The sequence below is a fragment of the Corvus brachyrhynchos genome, unplaced genomic scaffold (genome assembly GCF_000691975.1).
Source record: "Corvus brachyrhynchos isolate BGI_N302 unplaced genomic scaffold, ASM69197v1 scaffold83, whole genome shotgun sequence".
Lineage (NCBI taxonomy): Eukaryota > Metazoa > Chordata > Aves > Passeriformes > Corvidae > Corvus > Corvus brachyrhynchos.
This window is the reverse complement of record NW_008238464.1, coordinates 2,929,671-2,941,594: the sequence shown is the minus strand read 5'-3', so window position 1 is coordinate 2,941,594 and position 11,924 is coordinate 2,929,671. Positions and strand designations below refer to the sequence as shown.

The 11,924-nt window shown below is 39.9% G+C and overlaps 1 protein-coding gene across 2 annotated transcripts in view; it reads right to left on the bottom strand.

Moving 5' to 3' along the window:
- LOC103617524 (interleukin-1 receptor-like 2) overlaps positions 1-8,666 on the bottom strand; it is a 25,862-nt gene extending 17,196 nt beyond the window's left edge. Inside the window, exon 1 of one of the 2 annotated variants that reach the window (XM_017737127.1) lies at positions 8,650-8,666. The gene's annotated coding sequence lies outside the window, so the exon portion shown is untranslated. The remainder of the gene's footprint in view (positions 1-8,649) is intronic. The other variant, XM_017737126.1, reaches the window with a different exon arrangement.
- Between the last annotated feature and the right edge of the window lie 3,258 nt (positions 8,667-11,924).

The window sequence follows — 11,924 nt, the reverse complement described above, 5'->3', positions numbered from 1 at the left end:
TCCCCGCCCCGCCCCGGCGCAGGTAAGAGGTGCTGATTAAACGCAGGTTCCGAAAAACAAAGCGTTTGAGCAAAAGTCACTGTCGAAAAAAGACTGAGCTCAGCCAGCCATCCCAGCCCCTCGCTGCTGCGGGCTGGGCTCACCCTCCAAGTAAAGACTGCGAGATCGGAGGTGACTGAGGTTTGTTTGTTTGCTTGCTTGCTTGTTTTTAAGTACGAACAGCTGCAAACCACCCTAGTTGAAGAGACTGTGCCACTGGAAGAGAAGGAGCCCTTCAAGACTCTGCGGACGCTGTTGGCAGCACCATCTCGGGGACATCAGCCGATTTATTTGCTTCTTCAGTAGGCTGCTTTGTCTGCTTGGTTTGAGTTAACCAGACTGTCACTGAGATATTTGGAAGCTTGAACGTACAGGTTTAGTCTCATTTAGTCACTAAGCTTTTATCTACAAATCTTGCTAAGCAGTCCTGACATTTTATAGAGATTACTTAATTCGTGGCTGTTCTGGGAACAGTATGTTCTCTAGATTCTAGTGATTCTTAGTTCTCTGCTTCACTCTCACACCACAGCTGGAGCCAGAGTTTCTCAAAGCAGAAGTTCCTCAAACTATTTTGTTAAACACATAATCAAATATGGGCAATTTTAATGCTGTACTGCCACTTACTTGTTGACTAACTACTAAACTAGATATTAAGGCAGAGGAAAGCTCTAACGTTCCTCACAAAGCAGGTAGCAATCATGCCCTTTAGAACTATCAAGGTAGATGTTCTCATTATGGTTAAAAATACAAATTATAAATATAAAAATATAAAATATGAAATAAAAAATCATAACATTTTCTAAGCAAATTGCAAGTATTCTGCAAAAACTGTGGAGAATAATCCAGGCATGTCCTGTCCCTGTCTGTTTTTTCATTCTGCTTCTGGTACTTCTTTCATTGCATGTTCTGGTACTATTATATTTACCAAATGGAAACACGTTCAAACATGCTGCCCACTGCTTGGTAGCTGCAGATAAGTAAAGATGAAAGATTACGCCCTGCTATGCCTGCATATACTGTCTTCCATCAAAACAAGGTATGTAGTGCTATCTGGAGGCACATTGCAACACTTCCAGGCACGAAACTGTTGGGAGGTACACAGAAAATTAATTCATTCCTGATTTGGCAAACACAGCAGGATTTATGTAGTCAGCTTGTCTCTCTTTGGTCACCACTTATATCCGTATTTAATTTTGGAAATGTTTCTCATTAACTCCTAGTATTAGGTCAAACAATGCAAGATTATGCAAGATTTTACAAGATTTTTAGTTTCTGTATTTTGCATCGCCAAAAAAATCTGTGAGCTGAATCTGATTATCATAAAGGCAAGAGAGGTGTCTACTTCATTGCTCTAGAAGCGCTGATTTTTAAAAAATAAAGATTTTTTAAGAATTCTTTTTGAGTTACACGTGGTAGAGGTTCTGCTGTATGCAGTTGTGATGGGTTTTTTCTCCTATATTTATTGTAATACTACTAATAGGGAAAAAATATCTCTAGTAAAAATGTTTCTGGTATAAAACACTTTGTTAAAATATTATAAAAATAAGCAGATAAAATTAGAGCTATTCAATCATTCAACTATTCATTGAATGTGAACCAGAATTCAGAAAAAAAAAAAGTGTAGTAAAGCTGAAATGAAACGGCTGCATTTCATGAAACAGCAAAAATTCATAGACCATGGAACCCACAAGACAAAAATTGCAGAAGAAAACAAAGAAGTGGGTTGTCTGAGGAAAGTGGACATTAATACTAGTCTGCGAAGTGGGTTGTCTGAGGAAAGTGGACATTAATACTAGTCTGCATGAACATTTGGTATGGTCACCAGAGACAGTTCAAAGCAGACCAAGAATTAGCAAATTCACCGAAGATGATGCTAAGCAAAACATTATCCAAACATCCTCCTTATCAGATCTATGCATCTATGCAGTGAAATTTACTTTTTTTTTAATCTATGAGAACATTCAGCAGTATTTTGCCTCATAAATCTCTAAAACAGAATAAGCAGTCATAATTCATGCAAGGAGGGCTCTAATAAAGTTCATCAGTGCCATCTTTTAAAATTGATTGCAGCAGAGCGATGATCATGGTGTACCTTATCTTTCTGCAGCTGAGGAAAAGTTCAGATAAGGCGATTTCTGTGCAAATTAAGAGACTGGACTTGAGGATAGCATTTGGTGTATAGCATTTCTACAAAGTGTGTATGCTAAATAAGGTATCACTGAGAAGTCCTTTTTCCATCAGGTGGTGGCACCTGCCTTCTTTATTTGATAAACGTTATATAGCCAATGAAGGGAGCACAGTGTCTGCAATAAATAATTCAATCCTTTTGAGTTATGCTTAGAAGAAAATCAGAGAGCCTTCTCTTAGGGAGGGATGGGATGGAAGTTGCCTGGGATGAATTTAGAACATTGTCTTTCATTACCACAAACCTCTTATTTTCCTACATCATCCAGTAGTTTTGAACCAGCTTTCAAGATCACTTGTCTTTCTCGATTTACAGAATTGACAACTTTCCTTTTTCACGTATATCATCTCCTTGGGGCATGTGGCTGCATTAGTTTATTTGTTTGGATCAAGAGAGCACTTGTGTCACAAAATAACCCTGGAGCCCATCAAATGAGTTCCTTTCAGATGAGGCAAAACTTGAACATAAACTCCAGCTAGCTGGGCAACCTATCAGCAGTGACTGACAGCAGTTAGTCTGAAATTATGTCTTTTCAAACTTGCCTTGTGTGGTCACCAGGTCTTCCACACCAACTGACTTGAACTGCAAAAATCAGAACAATACTTGCCCTGATTTTTTTTGGAAAAGTGCCAATGGCAAGCAAACAGAGTTGTTAGGGGTTTTTAAGGCAATTATATAATTCAGTAATCTCATGTTTTACCTGTGCCTGGTAAATCATCCCTTCTCCATGAGAAGAGACTATAGTCATACCACGTCTCTAAGACAGACAGAAGTATATTTAGGGCAAAACTGTGGTTTTTAGCCACAATCATATTTTTTGGGTTTGGCAGCAGTAGGTATTCATCATATAGCTTTCTCATCTGAAACTGAGCAGGGCAAATTAAACAGAGTTTTAAAGCACTTTATGTATGTTTTTATACCATTTCTACTTTAAGTTTCGTTGCACAGGGTAACTTTGATGAAGACATTAAGATTATCATTGTATGTACAAATCTTTTAAAGCTACAAGAATAAAAAATATTAAGAAATGTAATAGCAGGTAATTATTTAAATACAGTTAAAGCCACATAAAACATGTATGTATTACATGATTTGAGAACAGAAGAATCTTCTATTGAGGAAGAAGTATTCAAAAACACTGTAATCAAAAATTTTGATTTAGAAAGGTTAAGGTAGGGGAGGAAAACTGGAAATTGAAAATATGAAAGTAACGTTGCAGTGTTTGGTTGCATCACGTTAGTCTGTTGTTTTGTTTCAATATCCTTACTGCCTTCATTGTGGTAACCAGTTGTCATGGTGAGCAGAGAAAGTTGAGCTACACTGCAAAGCCAGAGCTGCAGGGCTAACTGGGAAGCCATCTAGCAAAAGATGACAGCAGATGCTTGGAAAGGAAGAAGCCAAGGTGTGGCAGTAGTTACTGCCATGGAGAGAACTTGCCAGGGGATTAGCCATGGCCTTCATATTGATGTTTTCATTAGCCCTTGTACAAAAAAAATTGAAGTTTTCCTATGTAATTTACCAATGGCACAATAGTTTGAAATATGTGACCCTGCAGCTTGGCTCATAGTGATTTTTACCCATTTACTCGTCCTGCACTCAGAAATTATACCATTTTATTTTCTTTAATTGTAAACACAAAAATAATTATTTGCCATCCAGAATCACAGACTAAGGAGAATTGTGGGTCAAGATTCCTATGACTCACAAGTATATCTTTTAAATAAAAAAAAAAGGGAATAGCAAATGCTGCCTTAAATCAGGTGAACTGAGAAGTAACAAAGGCACCTGCAGTGCACTGATGCAAGTCTTCACTATAGATTCCAGTGAGAAAGGTACTCAGACTCCATGGGATATTGATTTAAATTTGGGTTATTTGAGATAACCTGAGAAGGTAAAAGGAGATAGCACAGATAACCTTATGTCTCTTCTGATGCTGGGAACCCAGAGCTGTGCTGTCTCAGACAGACCTCTAATCAGGGCTTGCCACACCATGCAAATCCCATCTGTGGGGACATTTGCCAGCACTGAGGGCTTTAGGGTTTTTACAAGGTGTCCTCAGAAGTAGAAAATTCTGTTCATCATCTTTACTGCCACACAAAAAGATGGTGTATGAAAACAGGCTGTTTCTCTTCGAGTCAAGCTGAGACATGCGGGTGGAACTGTTGCCAGGTGTCAAGTGGGAGCTGCCTAAAGCTTCTCCACACAGGTGAGCTGGCTCCAGCTGTGCCTGCAGCACGTGGTACATCCAGCACAGCTCAGGCCTGCACCCACTTGCATCAGCTCTCCCATGGATCAGTAACTTCTGCATGCCCACACATCTTCTGTTTAGGACCTTGACAACAATCTTCAAGGTACTGGCCCACCTTCAGCTGAAATATTGTGCACTGTCCTGTTAATATATTCACAAATCCCAAGAGACTTCACTGAACTATGGGCATAGTAGGGAAAATGAGATGCTTACATTTCAGGAAAGTTTTAAGTTAATTTGGCTTGTCTAGGTTAAATTGAAGACAGACTACAACTTCTGCCTCTAAACAATACATCCAGTATACACTCCTTTGTTAGGATGAAGCACAGCAACTCACAGAGAGATCAATATAACTGGATACCTGAGATAGGAATGAACTAGCCAAAGGGCAGAGGAAGTCCATTGTTGTCCTGTGTTTTCCAAGCTCGGGCCTTCTAGGTGCTACATATACACGTTGCACAGGTATCTACAGCCAAGTTTTTGGTCACAGACAAGGAAAAAAAATGCATTCATAATCAAATACATGTGACACTCACTGTCAGAAAATTGTGCCTATCAGGTTTGAGATGAAGTCCTCTAAAAACTGGAAGGCAGTGTGTTGCCTTACAGTTTAGATGGTAAAAAGATTACATGGAAATTACCTAACAAAATCCTCCGTGATGTTGTCTCCTGCAAGTCTTCACAATTACTGTGTTAAAATGTTCTTAGCAGTCCTAGGATTGCATACTGCACTTTATCTGTGCAGTTACACAAGCATAGCCCCTTTCTGCAGGCAGATGATAGGGTCCAATGCCATCTTGCAACAGTTAAAAATGCAAGGAGTCCTACAACCAACTAACCACAGGAACTTTGAGCTAAACGAGAAAAGGAAAAGCAAGACATAGTGAAAGTATTGCACCAATCACTGCAACTTTCAAGCAAATGCAGAATGGAGAAATGTAGGTCTCTAACTTCCTGAAAGGACTTCTTTGGGCAATTCGGAGACAGTCAAATCTCCACTTGTAGTGGGTTTTTTTATTATTTAAAACCAGTCAAGAAATTACTCGACCATCTTCGTAAGGACTTGTAGGTCATTAAAACAAGTTTCTACCAGATGCCAGCATCTACTAAATTTCCTCTAACAGAAATCTTTTTGCATTCTCCCCATCAGACATGTCTCCTCTCTGGCATTTCCCCCTTACGGTCCACTGTAGTTACGAAGTTTAATTTCAATAATATGATTTCTTGGAAAAATAAGATCATTTGCCTCCTGAAGATGCAAATACAAAATGTTATCTGAGAAAAAAGCACTAGCCTAAAAATATCTACCAAAATAAGTGGGAGACAGCATTAGGCTAGAAATTTCAGCAGCAGATAATAGAATGACATTCTGTTTTGCTAATGAACAGAAAAAAAGAAAAAAAGGCAGGTCTGCAGATGATTTGTTGTTATTTGTGCCTGGTATAACTATTTAAAAAATATCATCCTATTTGTTTTGGCTGTTAAGTTTGAATATAGCATTGAACAAAAAAAATCCCTAAGAGATCTAACAAAATTATTATGGACAAGGGCAGAAAAGGAGGAAGCATTGTTGTGACTAGAAACACCTGAACAGTATTATTTGATATTAAGATAAAGTTTTCTTGTGAAATACCTTACCTGTGTAGTAGACGAACATTCAAATTATTCCATTACTGAAAAAGGTAAAAAAGACAAGTAGCCTTTTGACCGGTTAGTACCTCATCTGCTGATTAGTTTATCATCTCAATCCAGCTACTAACTTTCCATTATTTCCTTTTTAAGCCAGAAACAAGCAAGCACCAATACCATCACCCTTCAATGTTTGAATAATTATCTGTTCTTAGGAGCAACATGGTACTGATATGGCTTCAAGGCTTCTGTAACTCCTGGTGCCTTTTTCAGTTGCATGTAAATAATCCAACTGAAAACATTCCTGTAACATTAAGGAAGACATTTACAAACAGCTGGTTTCTGTTATTAATTGTTCAAAGTTTGTAGTCATAGCAGAGGTTTGTTGGAAAAAATCCATAACACTGAAACTGTAACAGTATTTATATTTACACTGGTAATCTAGGCAGAACAGAGATTGCTCAGGGAAGGAACAACATCGAGGGCTCCTGGGTGAATAAAGCAAGAGTTGAAAAGATGGACTGAGAAACGAAGTAGCAGCTTCTGACAGAACAGGTCTTTGTGGAATGGGAAATGAAGGCTGGCAACTTTAACTCAGTGTCAGTCAAGGGTTTGCACTGGATCTTCTCTTAATATTTCACCCTCTCAAAGCACTGACCATTTGCATGCTGGGGCTCTGCTACAGTGCATGCTCATGACCCTCTCCTGGCTGCAGACTGGGTTTTCTTCCATGGAAAGCCAAAGAAGAGGTTTGAATCCACCTGACATCCCAGTGTGGGTCAGGATACAGCTGTGCTGTGCTGCTAGACTCAACTGCACTGAAGAATTCACACATCCTGTAATACTGGAGTCACAAACATCTCACAGAAGTTTTATTTACACTACTGCTCATCCCCACAAAACTTACCTGCCTGAATTTGCTTTCCTTCCACCCCTGAGGCAACGAAGGTGATGTGCAGTACTAGGAGGGCATCCAAACTGCCCACATTCATAGCCTTATGAACCACCACGTACTGCAACCTGCTTACTACTCACCACGCTTGCCATCCGAGAACTTTTAAATGTTGATATAAGTTCCAGGATAGTGATTTTCACCTCAGATTTTCATTTTCCACTCCTAACCACCATCACTTGACTAGGAAAGAGTAACTGGTGGCAAGAGTACTGTTGGATAATGCAAAGCTCAGTATGTCAGAGGACCCACAGTGTAATCATGGAAACCAGATGGAGATCTTGTGATTTGTGTTGCCATGTCATTGGGGAGGCATGTGGAGTGAGTAGAAGTCACAGGGGCTCATTCTTCTACCTGATACCCAGGGATATTTTGTACAAACCAAGTACACCTCCTGTGGAGAAATATTCTGTACAATGCGACAACAGAGAATGTAAGGTTTGACTGCAGCCCCACTCACAGCACTTTGAAAAATACTGGTTAATAAGGTATAAAATGTACCCCAATTTCATATCTAAGTGGGGGGATGAGAATTTGACATGAAATTGCAGGGATGGGTTGGCAGGTTTGTCCTCCTTGCCCTCCCCAGAAGGGATATCTTTTGGTAAGTCTTGTGTCCTCAGCTATGCTGAGTGTTGACCAGGGACATTAAGCTTGTGATTGCAATCATATTGTTAGTGCTATATACAGCTATTCTGCAGTCAATGCATTTATCACTGGCAATCCAAAAGAACCATAGATGTTGCAGTCAATAAATTGTGTTATTGATGAATCCAGCTGTCTCTTCTGAACGCGACTGGACCGACAGTTCATAGACTATTTGTGAACTCGGGATCGGGCCCATAGTTACATGTTTGCAACAAGCATCAGCTAAAGAGCAGCTGGGTAATATCTGGGTTCCTGGGCTCTGAATTTGAAAGTGACTGTGCTTCTAAACACACAAAACTATTAACAAAGTGTTAGTAATTCTATTAAAACTTGGTATTTTAGAAAGGATTGCTATAATTGAAAAAAACCATTTTCTTGGGTGTTTCAATTCATCTCCTCATGAATACAGAGAATCATCACATCAAACATTTGGATTTAGATAAAGAAATTATAGAAAATCCATGGAATTGTATCACTTTTTTACACAAAGACTGAAGACTGACTAATAACTTTTATGTAATGTTATATCATTTTCCCAAGCAACTATATGTAATTTTCATTAAGAAATTCCTTCCACTCCATTTTCAGTCATATCAGTGTGAGAAACTGAAAACCTGAAAAAGTTAATGTTTCAAACATTTGGCAGAAGAGAAAAGGAATGTTTCCATGCCAACTAGATCAGGTGCAGTTAAAAAAAGAGGGTCTTGTGGCGGCAGGATAGTGCTTTTCTGGGATCAACTTGCTTATCTTGGGTAACTATTTCTAAAAACAAGTTTGAGACAGCAGTGCTCTTGCATCTGTCAGGGGAGGGGATTTGAAACCATGAGACTCCCCCCAGCCTCCTTCTGAAATTTCAAGAATAATAAAATGCACATGGGCAAGGACTGGTTTATAAACAGCAAAACAGAGAGGGGCAGGGTGTACACCCATCATCCCTGCACCCACCACCTGCAGGAACCGGACCAGAGACAGCACTGGAACTCTGGGTGGTGACCCAGATCTTTTTTCTCTATTTCACTATCTTTCCTTCTTCCTTTCTTCCTCTTCTTAAAAGTTTAATTCTTTGTTGCCACATGTTGTCCAGAAAAGCTTAATCCACAGGCTGTTCAAAAATTGCTGTTGCCACACGTTGTTCAGAAATGTTGAAGTTGCTGCTACAGACCATCCAGTCTATCATAAAGTTTAAATTGTTGCTGCCTGTACAAAGAAGACTAACTGATTGCCTTTCTTTCCCCATAATTTAGCCCAAGGGTATCCCAGGCATCAGCTACCTCAGAGTAGGTGGCCCAGGACTGCCCTCTAGGGACCCACAATCAGTCAGAACAAGATCCTCTCTCAATCTAAGAAACCCTTTGTCTTTAGGCAGATTGAATTTCTAAATGCAATAACAATTAATTATTAAAACATAGACAATACAAATAACTTAATTCAAAATCTGTAATATTCCTTCAGGAATACAGAAAATAATTTTGCTGGTAACAATAGCAATCCTTTCCACATTAAAACATGTCGAAAAACCTTTTTTTTTCCTACTTTCCGTATCGTAGCTAACTGCTGGTTTTGCCTACAATGTGCTGAGAAGCCTGCTACAAACCCTGCAGAGCTGTGGCAGTCCATCAAGACAAGGTGTGTGGGAAAGTTCCTGGGGCTCAGTGATGCTCTTCAGATACACTGAGCTACCTTTCCTTCTAGAGCCATTCTAGCCAAGGGAATGATCACTTTATCACCTACATTTGTGTGTTTATATGGCAAAAAAATAAGGTGTCCTTTTTAAATGTAATTCAGAAAGTGAAGAAGGGCAAAGAAGATAACCTAGCATGTGTAAACCACCATGAAGTGCAAAAGCTTGATATAAGAAGTCACTCTTACTTAAGTAAGACCTTTGCTTTTTTTACAGTAGGATGCATTTACAATTTAAGCAGAAGCTGAAAAGAAAATGGATATAGTTTCAATTTAATCACAATGCATTTAAATGATTAAAAATATTTTAGTTACACTACTGTTCATAAAAAAATCATATTACTATTCATTTCTCCTTCTGTCTAAACATTATAAAATAAATCCCATAACTAAAAATTAGGTAGAGGCAGTCAGATTAATGTCTCACACCCTGTATCAGTGAATGGGAAATGCATTCTTTTTCATCTCTGAAACACTACTGGTAAGGACACACAATATTCAGGCTTGTCAGTATTGGTATCACTTGATCATAATAAAAAATATTATGATGACAAAAGCCAGCAGTATTTCTAAGTGCTAAGATATTTAAATATATTTTGTTACAGCTTGTCACATAATGAAAACAAAACCATCAAGTAAGCATTTTGGTGTGTCACATTTTTATTATTTCATCCTTATTTCCTAAATACTGTTTCACCATTAACTTTTAGTGAAATCAGTGCACAAGGTTAGGGAAATAGAATTGCATTTAAAATCAAATTCCCTGCTGTCTGTTGTACTAACACAAAACAAGAAATCTTATAAAAAAGAATAATTACCATTGCCTCCATCCTCCCCTCGCTCTCACATTTTCATTTTTCTGGTTTCACTACATTTTTTTTCTATCATGTCAGAAACTTCAGACAAAAGGGAAAAAAAATCAGGTATAACTTGGGACAAACCACTCTTACCCTCTGAAAACCTGAATCCTGCAGTGAAACCACCCTGCATAAGAGGCAGGTGCAGACAGAGCACAGCACTCCCCTTTGCACTGCTCCATACCTATGCACCGGAGCCACTGTGCAATCAGCACGAGCCTGTCCGAGACTCGAGCTGGTGGGAGGCAAGGACAAGTCAGCCAGGTTACTTAGACTCACAGAATCATAGAAATGGTTTGGATTGGAAGGGGATCTTGAAGATCACCTAGTTCCAAACCCTGTGCCACAGGCACGGATACCTTCAACTACACCAGGTTGCTCAAAGCTCCATCTAATCTGGCCTTGAACAACTCCAGGGATGGAGCACTCACAACTTCGCTGGGAAATCTATTCCAGTGGCTCACTATGGCGTTTAAGTAAAGCCTTATAAAATGAAGGCCTTGTTGCCTTTGTAAAATTATGGCTCAGGCCTGGTACTTTGGCTAGAGAAGGACTGTGAGAAAAGTCTGTGAGAAGAAAAACAATTAGTTTTTACCCATGAGAATGTAGTATCAACAGAAGCAAGAAAGTTAAACAGTAGAAGGAGAAAACAGCAACATATCTGCACCTGTTATTTTCCTGAATGCTTGAATGCTTATGCTATAGGTAGCCAATGGTAGTATGCTGTAGTTACTAATAGCCAATGAGTCTATTGTAGTAGTTTAGCAGCCAATGATTCTGTAACACGAATGATAACATACAAAAGGTGTATGAAAGAGGCTGCTTTGTTTAATAAACAATAAACGGCTTTTTGGCCCTTGAAAGAGGCACTGTACAGACAGTCGTGACCCCCCCAACAGCGACAGCTCATCACCCTCACAGTAAAGAATTTTTTCTAATATCTGATCTAAACCTACCCTCTTTCAATTTGAAGCCATTCCCCCTTGTCCTGTCACTACATGCTCTTCTAAAGTCTTGCACCATCTTTTGTATAAGTTCTCTTTCAGGCCCTGGAAGGCCACAATTAGGTCATGCCAAAGTTTTCTCTTTTCCAGGCTGAACAATCCCAACTCTCTCAACCATTCCTTATAGAAGTGCTTCACCTCTGACCAACTTGGTGGCCTCCTCTGGACTCGCTTCAGGTCAGTGTCGGAGACCCCAGAGCTGGATGCAGCACTCCAGGTCAGGTCTCACCAGAGGAGAGGGACAGAATCACCTCTCTCACCCTGCTGGCCACGTTGCTTTTGATGCAGCCCAGGATACAAGTGGTTTCTGGGCTACACAACCCCTACAGCACCACTGCCAAGGCTCTGGCTTTCCTTGAGCAGATGAGAGAGCAAGCACTTGCCCCAGGGGCTGGGCAGAGAAGGCTGCCTCTCCACTACTGCTGAGAAGCAATTGACATTTCCCACATTTGAGGTCTCCTGCATTTCCCCAGCTCCTCAGCAGCTGCAGCAGAAGGCTGCTCAGTATGGCACTGCTGAGGACCATGCTGGTCCCAGAGAGCAATGCAGCAGCCTTGGGGCTGCTCTAGCTTCACCTTGCTGCAAGGAGAGTACCAGAGAGAGCAGAGCCAAGCTCAGAGCCTCTGTTTGCCCAGGCAGGGTGAGGTGGTTTGTGCTAACGTTGTACCATAGCCAGATTGAT